The sequence below is a fragment of the Enhydra lutris genome, unplaced genomic scaffold (assembly GCF_002288905.1).
Source record: "Enhydra lutris kenyoni isolate GAN:26980312 unplaced genomic scaffold, ASM228890v2 scaffoldscaffold78, whole genome shotgun sequence".
NCBI classification, from domain to species: domain Eukaryota; kingdom Metazoa; phylum Chordata; class Mammalia; order Carnivora; family Mustelidae; genus Enhydra; species Enhydra lutris.
The window spans coordinates 4,015,280-4,031,279 of NW_019154162.1; the positions used below are offsets into that span (position 1 = coordinate 4,015,280).

Sequence of the window (16,000 nt, forward strand, 5' to 3'; positions counted from 1 at the left end):
GGGATGTAGGGAGAGGGAGAAGCAGACTCCCCACTGAGCATGGAGCTCTATGCCGGGCTCAAGCCCAGGACTGCAAGGTCATGACCTGAGCCAAAGTCAGACATTTAACCAACAGAACCACCCAGGGTCTCCTGGAAAGAGGATTGTATCAAGAGCAGATTCAGGAGAAATTTTGTTACTAGGGGTTGTAATCTCTAGTTTTAGGGACTAGGCAAAAAAAAAAAAAAAAAAAAAAAAAAAATTTGGACCGTTCGACACTTTTTCCAGGGCTCTGGGTAGTGAACACATACCAGCAATAAGAGCAAATCTTGCCCTGCCCTACCTGCACAATTTGTTTCCAGCTGGCCTGCAGTTCTCTCAGTCTACAGGTGTGGGTGACAGCTCCTCTGCATCTAGCCAGCTTCAGGTACTAGAACAGATGGGATTGGCACTGCTGGTCCCTGCCCAAATGAGGCAGCAGTTTCAACTGGACATACAAGGTAACATCCCTGGAACAATTATGGTTAAGATGGTATAACTACTGGAAGCTCATTCATTACTCGGGTTTATGGGTTGTTGTTGTTTTTTAAAGACTTTATTAATTTATTTGAGAGAGAGCATGAGAGAGAGAGAGAGAGCACACAAGCAGGGGGGAGCGGAAGGGGGAGAGGAAGAAGCAGGCTTCCTGCTGGGCAAGAAACCTGAAGCAGGACTCGATCCCAGGACCTCGGGATCATGACCTGAGCTGAAGGTAGGTGCTTAACTGACTGAGCCACCCAGGTTCCCCCAGTTTATGGGTTTGAGTCCTGGCTCCATCCCTTTCTAGCTGTGTGACCTTGGACAAATTACTTAACCTCTCTGTGCTTCAATGTCCCCATCTATGAGTTGGGGGAAACAGTAGTATTTATCTCATAGTGTTGTTATGAGGATTAAATGTATTTATATATAAATAATGGTTCCAGGGAAATAATATATGTGATAGTTACTATTTTTATTAGGAACTGTGAAGATGCAAAGAAATCTAACATATGATTCTTGTCTTGAGAAGCTTACAGTCCATCATAAAGTCCTACTTCAAAAAAAAAAAATACATGCTAAGAGGTAAATTGTGTGATTTGAGTAACAGGTGCCATAGGTATTAAAAGCTAGAGTGAACTGAAGCTCTTGGGGTCAACTTCCTGGAAGAAGAGTATTTGAGCTGGTATTTAAAACACAACAGCAGATTTGGGTGAGAGAGGGATCATGTTTTTTTTTTTTTTTTAAGATTTTATTTATTTATTTGACAGACAAAGATCACAAGTAGGCAGAGAGGCAGGTGTGGGGGGCGGGAAATCAGGATCCTTGCCGAGCAGGGATCCCCATGAGGGGCTCGATCCCAGGACTCTGAGATCATGAACCGAAGCCAGAGGCTTTAACCACTGAGCCACCCAGGTGCCCCGAGGGATCATGTTTTAATCGTTGTAGGTTAACTATTACAACAACAGGGGTGGCTGGGTGGCTCAGATGGCTAAGTGTCTGTCTTTGGTTCGGGTCGTGATCTCCAGGTCCTGAGATCAAGCCCCACATCAGGCTCCCAGCTCAGCGGGGAGTCGCCTTCTCCCTCTCCCTGTGCCTTTCCCCCTGCTTGTGCTCTCTCTCACTCTCTCTCTCTCAAATGAATAAAATTTAAAAAACAAAACCAAACTATTATAACAACAACTTTCAGCGGCTTGACACAAAAATTTATTTCTTGCTCTTGTAAATGGGGTCAGTGAGGTTGGTGGTGGGCTGGAGATGGTACTCTGCTCCCACGGGTCGTCCAGGAACCCAGGCTCTTTCCATATTTCATCTTCATTCCTTAGGGCCTCGGAATCCAAAGTTGGATGCTCTTCATGTCACCAGCAGAGGGAAGAAGAGAGCACAGGATGTCACAGGACATCACAGGACCTGAAAATGAAGCATAGTACTTACCTTCATTCTTTGGCCACTCCTGTGAGTGAGGTTGAAAAGAGTATCTCAGCTATGGGACCAAAAGGAAAAGAAACTGGTCTTGCTGCACATAGAGCATTCCAGTCAAGGGTAAGAGCTCTAACCCGATGTTTCTTTTCTCAGAAAGGAAGCCCTTCACGAGGCCTTAACAAGACCTTCACAAGGTCCTCACCTCCAACCTCTTCCAAGAGTTAGACAAGATACCATTACCATCACCATAATTAACATCATCAACATAATTTCCCTGGTTCTCTGGTTTATTGAACTGCCACACATTCGAGTTTTGCCTTCTCCTCCCATTATCTCAACCTCCCCAGGGCAATCACATTAGTCACCAGGATGCTATTGACCCTGGTCATGTGGCAGAGGCCCCTGTTTATGACCAGTGCTCCAGGTTTAAATGCCAGGACCCAAGACTGAGATTTATCCCTTGGATTTCCCACAGCCCTCCAGAGGGGAGGCAGAGACTCTTCCATTTTGTGTCTGTGCTTTGCCCCTCCTGCTGCCTTGGCTAAACATCTGGGTGGATCCCTCAGATAGGTAATGATGATAAAGCACAATCAGAAATGAGTCATTTCCTCCAGGACCGAGGTGGTGGATGCCTCCCTGGCTCATCAGGACTTTGGATCCGAGCTCTGCCCACTCTAGCAATGTCTATCTCATAGTTGCTGATCCAAGGAGGATGAAGTACTTGGGCTGGCCTGAAGGATGAAGTACTTGGGCTGGCACCAGTCCAATAGCCCCTTCTCTGCACCCTCCATATCTTCTAAGCACATCTTCCTGTCATTCAAGGAGGTCAAGCGCAGTGTCATCTCTTCCAAGAATATGTCCGCTCCTGGACTTTGATGTTCTCTTTCGGCCTCAGCTGCACCTGGACCAATGAGTTATACATTGGTTCTTAACTGGGAATGGTTTCGTCTCCCAGGAGATATTTGGAAGTATGTGGACACATTTTGATTGCACCACTGGGGGAGTGAATCTAATGGGTAAAGGCCAGGGTTGCTGCTAAACATCCTACAGTACATAGGACAGCTCTTCCCAAACTCCCATCAAAGAATAAGCCAGCCCAAAATGTCAGTAATACCAAGATTGAGAAACCCTGGACTGCACCAATAAAATGTGTCTTGTGATATACATTCCTATCCTGTGCGTAAGTGTGTTTGCAAGAAGGCATTTAAGCTCCACCCCTTCCTAGATACTCCTCTGCCCTAGGAATCTCAGAGACCTCTGACCTTGGAAGTGAAAGGCTCTTCTGATCCTGGGCAAGGGATCAGGCAAGCACCTTCCCTGAAAATTACTAAAAACATGATGTCTCATCCATCCCTTAGGGATAAGGGAGGAGGGAGTCCAGGTTTGTAAAGGGCAGATGTGGTATCAAGTAGGATGGGCCCAGGCCTTGGAGTCAGGTCGACTTCCATTCAAATCTTGTCCCTGCCACTTCTGTGTGACATAAGCAAGTTTCTTAACCTCTTCAGTTTGAACTTCCTCACTATGAGATGAGGATAAGCATTTCTAATTTGTGGGTTTTTATGAAGATATGAGATGGTACCCACAAAGAGCCCAGCACCTACAAACACTAGTTAAATGCTAGTTCTCTGAGCCTGGGAATTCTGAAACTCTCTGAAGAGCCCTTTGCTGCCAGCTGTGCCATTTTACAGTGTTAATGGATAACTTGGGTGCTGTAGGCCAGAGGGGAAAATTAGGCCACCAGGAAACAAGCAACTTCAGGTTGCTCTAGGTTGTGTTGGTAGAGGTGAAATGAAGAGCTCTCTAGCCTCTGTTTTCTTTGCTATGGTGTTACTACAATGGGCTCTGGATGGTTGGGCAGAAATGGAATGACACATAAGTTGTCTTATGGAGGCATTTGGCTCAGCTCAGAAACATTTTTTTTCTAAGATTTTTATTTATTTATTTGAGAGAGAGAGAGAGAGAGAGAGAAAGCACACACAAGCAGGGGGGAGTGGCACACGGAGAGGGAGAAGCAGGCTCCCCTCCAAGCACAGAGACCAACGGCAGGGCTTGGTCCCAGCACCCTGAGATCATAACCTGAGCCAAAGTCAGATACTTAACCTACTGAGCTGCCCAGGTGCCCTTCAGAAACATATTTTTAAAGGTTAACAGAATATTTGCATCTTGAGGAGAATTGTGGCAGTCACATTAGGCTACAGGAAAGCCAAGTTTGGTCACAGGTGTGACAGGGAAGAGCCTACTTTACCCTTTTCTCTCCTACCAGTACTTGGTTCCTGTCCCCAAAAGAGGCCAAGGTCAGGGCTGCTGCCCTGCTGGAGCCTCAATTCTATCTAAAAGATAACAGCTGCTTCCCACACCTCAGTCTGCATTTCCCATGTCCCTCCCAAGCCCTGGCCCAGGAAGAAACCTAACTGACTCTAGTTGGGCCAGCCGTGAGCACCACCAAGCAAGGTCTCTTCACCCAAGGATAGCGCTACTGCTGAACAGCTACCTGCTGTGGACTTATATTCCACCTGCCTTCAGAGCCATCACCCTCATACCTCCAGGGACTGCCCGTCCCTTCCAGCTGGGTATCTCCCAGGGTGCACCACCTGAAATGTCTGTACTTGCCTCATTGAAAAAATTCCCCTGCATTTGAGCCCCAGCCCGAGCCAGCTGCCTCTGCTTCCAGGGACCCTACTGAAAATCTAGATGCCCTGATGGCCTTTAGCTCTGATATAGGCTTCCTAGCATCTCCTCTGTGTGTGCCCCAATTAGGACATGGGGTGTTTGAGAGCAGAGGTCCTGCATGGGCTTTCTTGGAGCCTGCCTGATGCCTGGGAATAGGTTGAACTCCCTGGATGATCAGTTGATTGTCACCATGGGGCTTGGCTGGTGGCCAGCAATAGGTGTGTGGAGAGTAGACTCTGATGGCCTGCGGGGACTGTCTGCTGAAGAGGCCAGAGTTAAAGATCACGCTGCTGTGAGGCTCTGCTAGCTAGGGCCACGGCAGCCATGTGGGAGTGGATATGCCTGGAGCCCAAGGACAAAGTCCTGTAATAAATTACCTGGGCCCAGACTGCTAGGCCATTTCCTCTTGGGGCCCTTCTGCCTCTTCCTCCTCTCCCTTACTCTCTGACAGGCCTGGAGCCCTGGCACTGCCTCCTTTCCCTGCTCTTTCAGAGTGCCTGGGGTGGAGGAGAAGGGAGTCAGTGAGACGCCTGTCCCGAGAAGGTAAGGGAGAACCAGAGGTTTCTCTGCCCGCTGGATGCACCAGGGCCTTTGGGATGGGACGAGGGGGTGAGGGAGTCACCTCTCAGGAGGGAAGTGGCTGGATAGAAGGTGGGAGGCACAGATCTGGGGAAGCACTGCAGGGCTCATCTGGAAACAAGGCAGGGCAGGCCTGTGAAGTAGAGAGCCAGAGATTGCTTTCAGGAGCTGGGAAACCAGGAACCCTAGCCCAGAAACCTGTTCTATCAGCACAGGGCCGGACTGGGGGGCCGAGGAAGGCGAGGAAAAGCTGCCCTGGCCCTCTGCTGTAGGAAGGCAGACTCACTGGCAGGGGGGATGGAGGGCCGGGGCTACTCTAGCCAGCAGGCTTCTCATAGCATAAGGACTCACCAAGGAATCATGAGGCATGAGGGAGAGACTGGGTGCCAATGCTGTGGCACCTGGCCGATATCAGGTACACTATATGTGCCACCTTTCTGCATCCTCACAGCACACTAGTGATATTACCAGTATGGACAAATATGTATGGACAAGTATGTATGGACAGCTGGGGTGCCACAGAAAGAAGCAGAGTTGAGACGGAACTCCAAAGCCCAGGCTTCTCTGTCTCCCCTGTGTACCTTCGGGGCCAACTGCAGACAATCGTGTTACTCACCTCTGAAAGACCAGGAATGGAATAGGTTAAGCTAGGAGTGAAGTCAAGTTTTCTACCCAATGCCATTTAGACTCTCTTGTCTATCTCCTCAATTAAGCAGTGTGTACCATGTTCCTTCACCACTGGACAGGTAAGGTAAGTCTGTGCAAAAGAAAAGTGACCCAACCAGAAATGCAGGCCTGATAGGTATCAAGAGTTAGAGGAGGATATTGCTGGGGTGGAGGACAGGGTGGGAAGGGGGAAGGGTGACAGAGAAGGAGGCAGAGGGACAAATGCGCGGCATAGGAAAGGATGGCTCGATGACAAGGTGGAGAGCTGGGATGTTCCAGGCTAAGGAAAGGACATCACATAGTTGCAGAGGAAAGAAAGTACAAGTCCAGCTTGGGCACTGCTGCCTCCTAGCAGAAACTGAGTGTGGGACTAGGGAAACAGTAGTTTCCATGTTGATAGAGATATTCTCTTCTGCATTGTCCAACACAGTAGCCAGTAGCCACACATGTGGCTACTGAGCACTTGAAGTGTGGCTGGGGTGACCAAGGAACTGAATATTTAATTTTTTAAAAAGGTTTTATTTATTTATTTGAGAGAGACAGACAGACAGAGATAGTGAGAGAGAGCAGGAGCAGGGAGGAGAGGGAGAAGCAGACTCCCGCTGAGCAGGGAGCCTGACGCAGGGCTCGATCCCAGGACTCTGGGATCATGGTCTGAGCCAAAGGCAGATGCATAATGGACTAAGCCACCCAGGCGCCTCTGAATTTTTAATTTTAACTAAAATGAATTTAAATGTAAGTAGCTACATATATCTAGTTGCTGCCACATTGGACAATCCAGTCCTAGAGAGTACAGCATGTCAGACCAAGGAGAGGGGTAAAGTGAAATAAACAAGAATTTCCCAGCCAGACAAGCATGGGTTCAAATCCCAACTCAGTCACCTACCAGGTGTGGGACCTGAAGCCTCAGTTCCTTCATCTGTCAAATGAGACCATATCACTCACCTTGTAGCATTGTTGTACAGATTAAATTAATGAACTGCTAATGGAAAACTCTCTGCATGGAGCCTGAGTACAGTCTGAGGCCCTGCTTTGTTCTGGGGCCTATGGACGGAATGTTCGTGGTAGGCAAAGGAACTATAGTGCTGTGGAATAGACTGATACCCCCAGGCACACGTATCTGTAAATCTCTCTCACAGATCACCTGCCTTATACAAAAAGTAAACAAAAGACAGTCATTTGAGGCAAATTTCAGAGATACCTATAATGCAAAAGAATAAAAAAAAAATGAGAAAGCAAGATGAAGGGAAAATTAAGGTAGGAAAGTACAATTTGGCTAGAGAAAGTTTAGTAAAGGAAGGCTCAGTGTATTTTTAAACGTAGCCACCAAGTTTACTCTGAGATTCCTGGTGGGCAATGCAAAAACAAAATACAAGCAGGGACAAGTTCAAACATGTCCTTGTTAAGAACAAACCAGTTTCTGAGAAGGAGCCCATCTTTCCTGATGGGATGCCATAAAGGGAATACCGAGCAAGGAAATACCATTGGTAAAAACAGTAAAGTCAAGAAGACTTCTCAAGGGCCCTGTCTTCCAAGCTGTCTCTGGGCAGGCCAAAGGCACTCTGCCAAACCAAAGCTTGGGAGAAGGCAATCTCTGGGTGAAGGTAAGCCATGAGTTCAGTACAGGACATGAATGCCCTTCCCGAGGACTGGCCAGGGTTTTCTGGGACCAAAGAAGGCAGGCATTAGCTAGGATGGGTGAAGACAAAGTCAGGGAGCTTGCAAGGGGACACTTAAGCCAGGTCTGAGTGGGCCAGAGATGAGGTTGTAGAAGCGAGCAGGCACTTCACCTGTACCAGCAGAGAGCCCTAAAGCACCTGAATCCAGGTGTGTGTGTTAGGTGTGAGTGGGGGAGGGATAAACTTAGCTTAAGGGGTTCATCATACCACATTGTGGAGGAACAGGGCCCCGGCTGAATTCCCTGCAGCTGCACTGCCCCTCTGGAGGGGGAACAGAGCCCTACTGGAAGGAAAAATTCTCCCACTAGAGCCTCTTCATTGAGGCCATCCTGCCATCACTGACTTCCCCAGGACTCTAGGAACAAGGCTCTAAGGAAGCAGGGTCTCTTGGTCCTACATCAACACACACTGCACAGTTTTGGACAGTGGGGGTAGCCAGGCCCTGTGCCCAATAGGGGAGGATGGGATGGAGGACTATAGTTTCACATCCTCAACCTGGACTTACCTGGGCAAAAGAGAAGGGATCCCTGGTGAGGACCCAAGAGCATCATGTCTCAGGGCCAGGGGTACCTCTCAGGGACATCTATCTCCTGAATTGCCAGTCACATGGTATTCATGGGAATACCCATGACCACACATGACCGTGACCCCACCGACATCATCCTAAATGCCAGGCAATGCTGGGTGGGATTCCTTTTCAATGGAGGGTGTGTCACTCTGGCCCTGGGCTGCAGAGAGGGGCTGAGCCGTCCTGGCTGGATCAGGACACATGTAGAGGCTCAGAATCTGGGTTGACAGGGCTTATCCCTGCCCGGGCTGCTAAGCCCAGCACCAGGGAGAGCTCCCACCTCAGTAGTGCAGGGTCAGCCCCTCCCGTTCCTCCCTGTCATGAACTCGGTAGCTGATCCTTGCAGATGGTTGTACCGGTGAGAAAAGGGTAGGATTTCAGGCATCCAGGAAAGGCCATAGACAACAAAATAAGTAATAAAAATATATGGATATTGAAACGCCAAACATGACTGAAAGGAGAAACTTGTGAAGGAAAAGTCTTCCCCCACTTCCATCCCTCTATTCCTCACCCCAGTCCTCACCTCCCCAAAAAACCCCTGGTAACAGTTCAATACAATTACCTCTAAAAAAGATATATATCCATCTTTATATATATATACCTTCTATATGTTTACACAAAAATTGCATAATACTATAAAACGTAACTTTTTTTTTTACATATTCATATATCAGCACATATATTAGATCAAACCATCTGAAATCACCAATATTGGACTATTTTGAGTGTCTGCAGTGGGATGGTCTAGCCAGGGCCCCTATCACCTGCTAGACAGGGCTGTCTTCCACTGAGTGGTGGTAGCCCTTCTGACCTATGCCCAACCGTGCAGCCTCTGTTCCCCTTGGGACAACAGATTCCACATCAGGGGCCCTCAGCTCTGGAGGATTTTGCTGGTGACATAGGGTAATTTCCAAGCCTCTCAGTCCCTCCCCCAGTCTGAGCCCCAGACAACTTTCTGTACCACTTCCATGGGCAATGCTTTCTCAGCCCTCCAGTGTAGCATCTCCCTCTAGACTAGCTTCCCATAAACCAGAGACTCAGTGTGGGTTTTGCTTCTCAGACTCCAGTCTCCTCCTGTATGCCCCATATACCACATGGCACACAGCCCCTTCTAGTCCCAGCAACATTTGGATTCTTTCCTCACTCACCTTTCAGCATTTTCTTACCACTTCTTCCATGCTCCACTTTAATGATGCCCAGAAGGCCATGACAGTGGTATGTGTAGCTTTAGACATCCTGCAGCTCTGAGAAGGACTTTGGGAAGCAGTACCTCAACCTTCTCCCATCAGATGATTGTCACCCCCATTCTGGTGCCTGAAGTTAGGTAGACCTTGGGGCCAGTGCATGACACTGCCCCAGTGGGCTCAGCAACACACTGACCTGCCTTAGGGCTGGGCAAAGGCATCTGAGCTAAGAAGAGATCATCTCACTAACAAGAGGCAGGAACTTGTGAACACCCAGGGTTTTCCCTCAGAGGCAATGCCATATTGCTTTCCTGGGATAGGAAGATGTTTTCATCTTCCTGGTGGCCAACCATCCATCTACCCACCAACCCACTCATCCTTGCTTCCATTCTTTCAGCAAGAATATTGTGAGCCCCTACTGGAATGAGTAGGGCACAGTTCTGGTCTTAAGATTCTCACCAATGTGGGAGAGATACACATACTGACCATAAAAACAGGAGTAAGTGCTGAGAGAGGAAATTACAGCTGCACCATGAGAGGGTGCCTGTGTGTGGATACAGACATGAGTGCATATGCGTTCCTGCTAAACTCACATCAGATCAAGTGCACAGACACCCAAGTGAGAGAGAATGTGGGTTATTTTGTGCACTGCATGAAATTTAGGGCACCCTGTGGGAGAAGAAGTGAGATATGAAGCGAAACGCCAGGCAGACCATGATCCTGAAGGACCTGACTGTGATAGAGAAATGGCACACCCTGGGGTGCCTGGTGCTCAGTCAGTTAAGCATCTGACTCTTGATTTCAGCTCAGGTCTTGATCTCAGGGCCCTGGGTTCAAGCCCCACACTGCAGCCTGAAACAGTGTGGAGCCTACTTAAAAACAAGCCAAAAAAAGATATGACACACTCCTACTTGTGGAGAGGCATGATGTGCCAATTATTTGCATCTTTGTAAAGATCACTCAGTTGGTGGAATGAACAATAATTTTTAGAGAGACCAGAAGCAGCAAGTCTACCTGCGAGGCTTCTAGTCTCCCAGGGGAAGCATGACAGGGGATCAAGGGATGGGCAGGACAGGAGAGAGCCTCTAGTTTTTCCTTTCTTTCAATGCCTTTCATCTGGCTTTGGTAGTAGGGTAATGCTGGTCTCATAGTATGAGCTAGGAAGTGTTTTCTCTGCTTCTGTTTCCTGGGAGATATTATAGAAAATGAGTCTCGGGGCGCCTGGGTGGCTCAGTGGGTTAAAGCCTCTGCCTTCAACTCAGGTCATGATCCCAGGGTCCTGGGATTGAGCCTCACATCGGGCTCTCTGGGCAGCGGGGAGCCTGCTTCCCCTTCTCTCTCTCTCTCTGCCTGCCTCTCTGCCTACTTGTGATCTCTGTCAAATAAATAAATAAAATCTTTAAAAAAAAATGAAAAGAAAAACGAAAACGAGTCTCATTTCTTCCTTAGATGTTTCGTGGAATTCATTGGTGAAACTATCTAGGGCTGGTGCTTTTTTTTTTTTTTTTGACAGGTTGTTAATTATTGATTCAATTTCTTTAATAGGTATAGGCTTATTCAGATCGTCTATTTCTTCTTGTGTGAGTTCTTGCAGTTTTTGTCTTTCAGGGAATTGGTCTATTTCATCTAAGCTACCAAATTTGTAGGGATCTAGTTGCTCATAATATTCCTTTTTTTATCATTTTAATGTCCATGAGATCAAGTTAATTATTCTTGAGATGTTCCTCTCTCATTTCTGGTATTACAAATTTTCATTTTCTCTCTTTTTTTCTTGGTTAACTTGGCTAGAGGTTTATCGTTTTATTGGTTGTTTATTATTATGTAATGCCTGTTTTTATTCCACCTTGCCCTCTTAATTCTCCCTACACTGGAGTCTGCTCTGTCTGATATAACTTTAGCTACTCCAGTTTTTTTTCTTTCTTCCTTTCTTTCTTTCCTTCTTTCTTTCTTTAACATATAATGTGTTATTTGCTTCAGTGGTATAGGTCTGTGAATCACAGTATAGCACCTACCCTCCCCAATATCCACAACCCAGCCACACCATCCCTCCCCTCAGCAACTCTTAGTTTGTTTCCTGAGATTAAGAGTCTCTTATGGTTTGTCTCCCTCCTGATCCCATCTTGTTTCATTTTTTTCCCTCCCTATCTCCCCGCAACTCCCCGCCCTACCTCTCAAATTCCTCATATCAGAGAGATCATATGATTATTGTTTTTCTCTGACTTATTTCACTTAGCATAATACCCTCTAGTTCCATTCATGTTGCTGCAAATAACAAGACTTCATTTCTTTTGATGGCTGCATAGTATTCCATTGTATATATATATACCACATCTTCTTTATACATTCATCTGTTGATGGACATCTAGGTTCTTTCCATAGTTTGGCTATTGTGGTTGTTGCTGCTATAAACATTAGGGTGCATGTGCTCTTTCGGATCACTACAGTTGTATCTTTAGGGTAAATAACCAGTAGTGCGATTGCTGGGTCCTCGGATAGCTCTATTTTCAACTTTTTGAGGAACCTCCATACTATTTTCCAGAGTGGCTGCACCAGCTTGCATTCCCACCAACAGTGTAGGAGGGTTGCCCTTTCTCCACATCCTCGCCAACATCTGTCATTTCCTGACTTGTTAGTTTTAGGCATTCTGACTGGTGTGAGGGGGTATCTCACTGTGGTTTTGATTTGTATTTCCCTGGTGCGGAGTGACGTGGAGCACTTTTTCATGTGTCTTTTGGACATTTGGATGTCTTTTTTGCAGAAATGTCTGTTCATGTCTTCTGCCCATTTCTTGATTTGATTATTTGTTCTTTGGGTGTTGAGTTTGATAAATTCATTTTAGATTTTGGATACCAGCCCTTTATCTGATATGTCATCTGCAAATATCTTCTCCCATTCTGTTGGTTGTCTTTTGGTTTTGTTGACTGTTTCCTTTGCTGTGCAAAAGCTTTTGATCTTGATGAAGTCCCAGTAGTTCATTTTTGCCCTTGCTTCCCTTGTCCTTGGTGACGTTTTTAGGAAGAAGTTGCTGTGGCTGAGGTCAAAAAGGTTGCTGCCTGTGTTCTCCTCAAGCATTTTGATGGATTTCTGTCTCATATTGAGGTCTTTAAACCACTGATCCATTGAGTCTGTTTTTGTGTGTGGTGTAAGGAAATGGTCCAGTTTCATTCTTCTGCATTTGGCTGTCCAATTTTCCCAACACCATTTGTTGAAGGGATTGTCTTTTTTCCATTGGACATTCCTTCTTGCTTTGTCAAAGATTAGTTGACCATAGAGTTGAGGGTCCATTTTTGGGCTCTCTATTCTGTTCCATTGATCTATATGCCTGTTTTTGTGCCAATACCATACTGTCTTGATGATGCCAGCTTTGTCACAGAGCTTGAAGTCTGGAATTGTGATGCCGCCAACTTTGGTTTTCTTTTTCAACATTCCTTTGGCTATTCAGGGTCTTTTCTGGTTCCGTATAAATTTTAGGATTATTTGTTCCATTTCTTTGAAAAAAATTGATGATATTTTGATAAGGAGTGCATTAAATGTGTAGATTGCTTTAGGTAGCATAGACATTTTCACAATATTTTTTCTTCCAATCCATGAGCATGGAATGTTTTTCCATTTCTTTGTGTCTTCCTCAATTTCTTCCGTGAGTACTTTATAGTTTTCTGAGTACAGAATCTTTGCCTCTTTGGTTAGGTTTATTCCTTGGTATCTTATGGTTTTGGGTGCAATTGTAAGTGGGATCAACTCTTTAATTTCTCTTTCTTCTGTCTTGTTTGTTGGTGTATAGAAATGCAGCTGATTTCTGTGCATTGATTTTATATCCTGACACTTTACTGAATCCCTGTATAAGTTCTAGCAGTTTTGGACTGGAGTCTTTTGGGTTTTTCACATAAAGTGTCTTATCATCTACAAAGAATGAGAGTTTGACTACTTCTTTGTTAATTTGGATATCTTTTATTTCCTTCTGTTGTTTGATTGCTGAGGCTAGGACTTCTAGTACTATGTTGAATAGCAGTGATGATAGTGGATAGCCCTGCCATGTTCCTGACCTTGGGGGACAAGGTCTCGCTTTTTCCCCATTGAGAATGATATTCGTGGTGGGGTTTTCATAGATGGCTTTTATGATATTGAGGTATGTATCCTCTATCCCTACTCTGTGAAGAGTTTTGATCAAGAAAGAATGCTGGGGTGCCTGGGTGGCTCAGTGGGTTAAAGCCTCTGCCTTCGGCTCAGGTCATGATTCCAGGATCCTGGGATCGAGCCCCGCATCGGGCTCTCTGCTCGGCAGGGAGCCTGCTTCCTCCTCTCTCTCTCTCTCTCTCTCTCTCTGCTTCTCTGCCTATTTGTGATCTCTGTCTGTCAAAATAAATCAATAAAATCTTAAAAAAAAAAAGAAAGAATGCTGTACTTTGTCAAATGCTTTTTCTTTTTTTTTTAAGATTTTATTTATTTGACAGAGATCACAAGTAGGCAGAGAGGCAGACAGAGAGAGAGGAGGAAGCAGGCTCCCTGCTGAGCAGAGAGCCCAATGCAGGGCTTGATCCCAGAACCCTAGAATCATGACCTGAGCCGAAGGCAGAGGCTTTAACCCACTGAGCCACCCAGGTGCCCCTGTCAAAAGCTTTTTCAACGTCTATTGAGAGTATCATATGGTTCTTGTTCTTTCTTCTATTAAGGTAGTGTATCACATTGATCAATTTACAGATGTTGAACCAAACTTGCAGCCCAGGCATAAATCCCACTTGGTCTTGATAAATAATCCTTTTAAGGTACTGTTGGATCCTATTGGCTAGTATTTTGGTGAGAATTTTTGCATCTGTGTTCATCAAGGATATTGGTCTGTAATTCTCTTTTTTGATGGGGTCTTTGGTTTTGGGATCAAGGTAATGCTGGCCTCATAAAATGAGTTTGGAAGTTTTCCTTCCATTTCTATTTTTTGGAACAGTTTCAGGAGAATAGGAATTAGTTCTTCTTTAAATGTTTGGTAGAATTCCCCTGGGAAGCTGTCTGGCCCTGGGCTCTTGTTTGTTAGGAGATTTTTGATGATTGCTTCAATCTCCTTATTGGTTATGAGTCTGTTCAGGTTTTCTATTTCTTCCTGGTTCAGTTTTGGTAGTTTATGTGTCTCCAGAAATGCATCCATTTCTTTCAGATTGTCAAATTTGCTGGTGTAGAGTTGCTCATAATATGTTCTTATAATTATTTGTATTTCTTTGGTGTTGGTTGTAATCTCTCCTCTTTCATTCATGATTTTATTAACTTGGGTCCTTTCTCTTTTCTTTTTAATAAGTCTGGCTAGGGGGTTGTTAACCTTATTAATTCTTTCAAAGAACCAGCTCCTAGTTTTGTTGATTTGTTCTACTTTTCTTTTGGCTTCTATTTTGTTGATTTCTGCTCTGATCTTTATTATTTCTCTTCTCCTGCTGGGTTTAGGCTTTCTTTGCTGTTCTTTCTCCAGCTCCTTTAGGTGTAGGGTTAGGTTGTGTACTTGAGACCTTTCTTGTTTCTTGAGAAAGGCTTGTATCACCATATATTTTCCTCTCAAGACCTCCTTTCCTGTGTCCCAAAGATTGTGAACCGTTGTGTTTTCATTTTCACTTGTTTCCATGAATTTTTTAAATTCTTCTTTAATTTCATGGTTGACCCATTCATTCTTTAGTAAGATGCTCTTAAGCCTCCACATATTTGAGTTCTTTCCAACTTTCCTCTTATGGTTGAGTTCTCGTTTCAAAGCATTGTGATATGAATATGCAGGGAATGATCCCAATCTTTTGGTACTGGTTGAGACTTGATTTGTGATCCAGGATGTGATCCATTCTGGAGAATGTTCCATATGCACTAGAGAAGAATGTGTATTCTGTTGCTTTGGGTTGGAATGTTCTAAATATATCTGTGATGTCCATCTGGTCCAGTGTGTCATTTAAAGCCTTTATTTCCATGTTGATTTTTTGCTTAGGTGATCTGTCCATTTCAGTGAGGGGGGAGTTAAAGTCCCCTACTATTATTGTATTATTGTTGTTGTGTTTCTTTGATTTTCTTATTAATTGGTTTATATAGTTGGCTGCTCCCATGTTAGGGGCATAGATATTTAAAATTGTTAGATCTTCTTGTTGGACAGACCCTTTAAGTATGATATAGTATCCTTCCTCATCTCTTATTATAGGCTTTGGCTTAAAATCTAATTTATCTGATACAAGGATTGCCATCCCAGCTTTTTTTTTTTTTTTAATGTCCATTAGCATGGTAAAATGTTTCCCACCCCTTCTCTTTAAATCTGGAGATAACCTTGGGTCTAAAAGGAGTTTCTTGTAGACAGAATATGATGGGTCTTGTTTTTTTTATCCATCCAGATACCCTGTTTCTTTTGATAGGGACATTTAGCCCATTTACATTCATGGCAACTATTGAAAGATATGAATTTAGTACCATTGTATTGCCTGTAAGGCAATACAATGGCACTAAATTCCTTTCTGGTCTGTTACTTTTAAGTTCTCTCTTTGCTTAAAGGACCCCTTTCCATATTTTCTGTAGGGCTGGTTTGGTGTTTTCAAATTCTATTAGCTTTTGTTTATCTTGGAAGCTTTTTATCTCTCCTATTCTCAGTGACAGCCTAGCTGGATATAGTATTCTTGGCTGCATGTTTTTCTCATTTAGTGCTCTGAATATATCATGCCAGTCCTTTCTGGCCTGCCAGGTCTCTGTGGATGGGTCTGCTGCCAATCTAATATTTTTACCATTGTATG

At 45.0% G+C, this 16,000-nt stretch overlaps 1 protein-coding gene across 1 annotated transcript in view; it reads left to right on the plus strand.

Annotated features, from left to right (window-relative positions):
- Positions 1-4,983: 4,983 nt before the first annotated feature.
- The window catches only part of LOC111160867 (myosin VIIB), a 109,340-nt gene continuing 98,323 nt past the window's right edge, over positions 4,984-16,000 (plus strand). The window contains exon 1 of the mRNA XM_022524252.1: positions 4,984-5,130. The gene's annotated coding sequence lies outside the window, so the exon portion shown is untranslated. The remainder of the gene's footprint in view (positions 5,131-16,000) is intronic.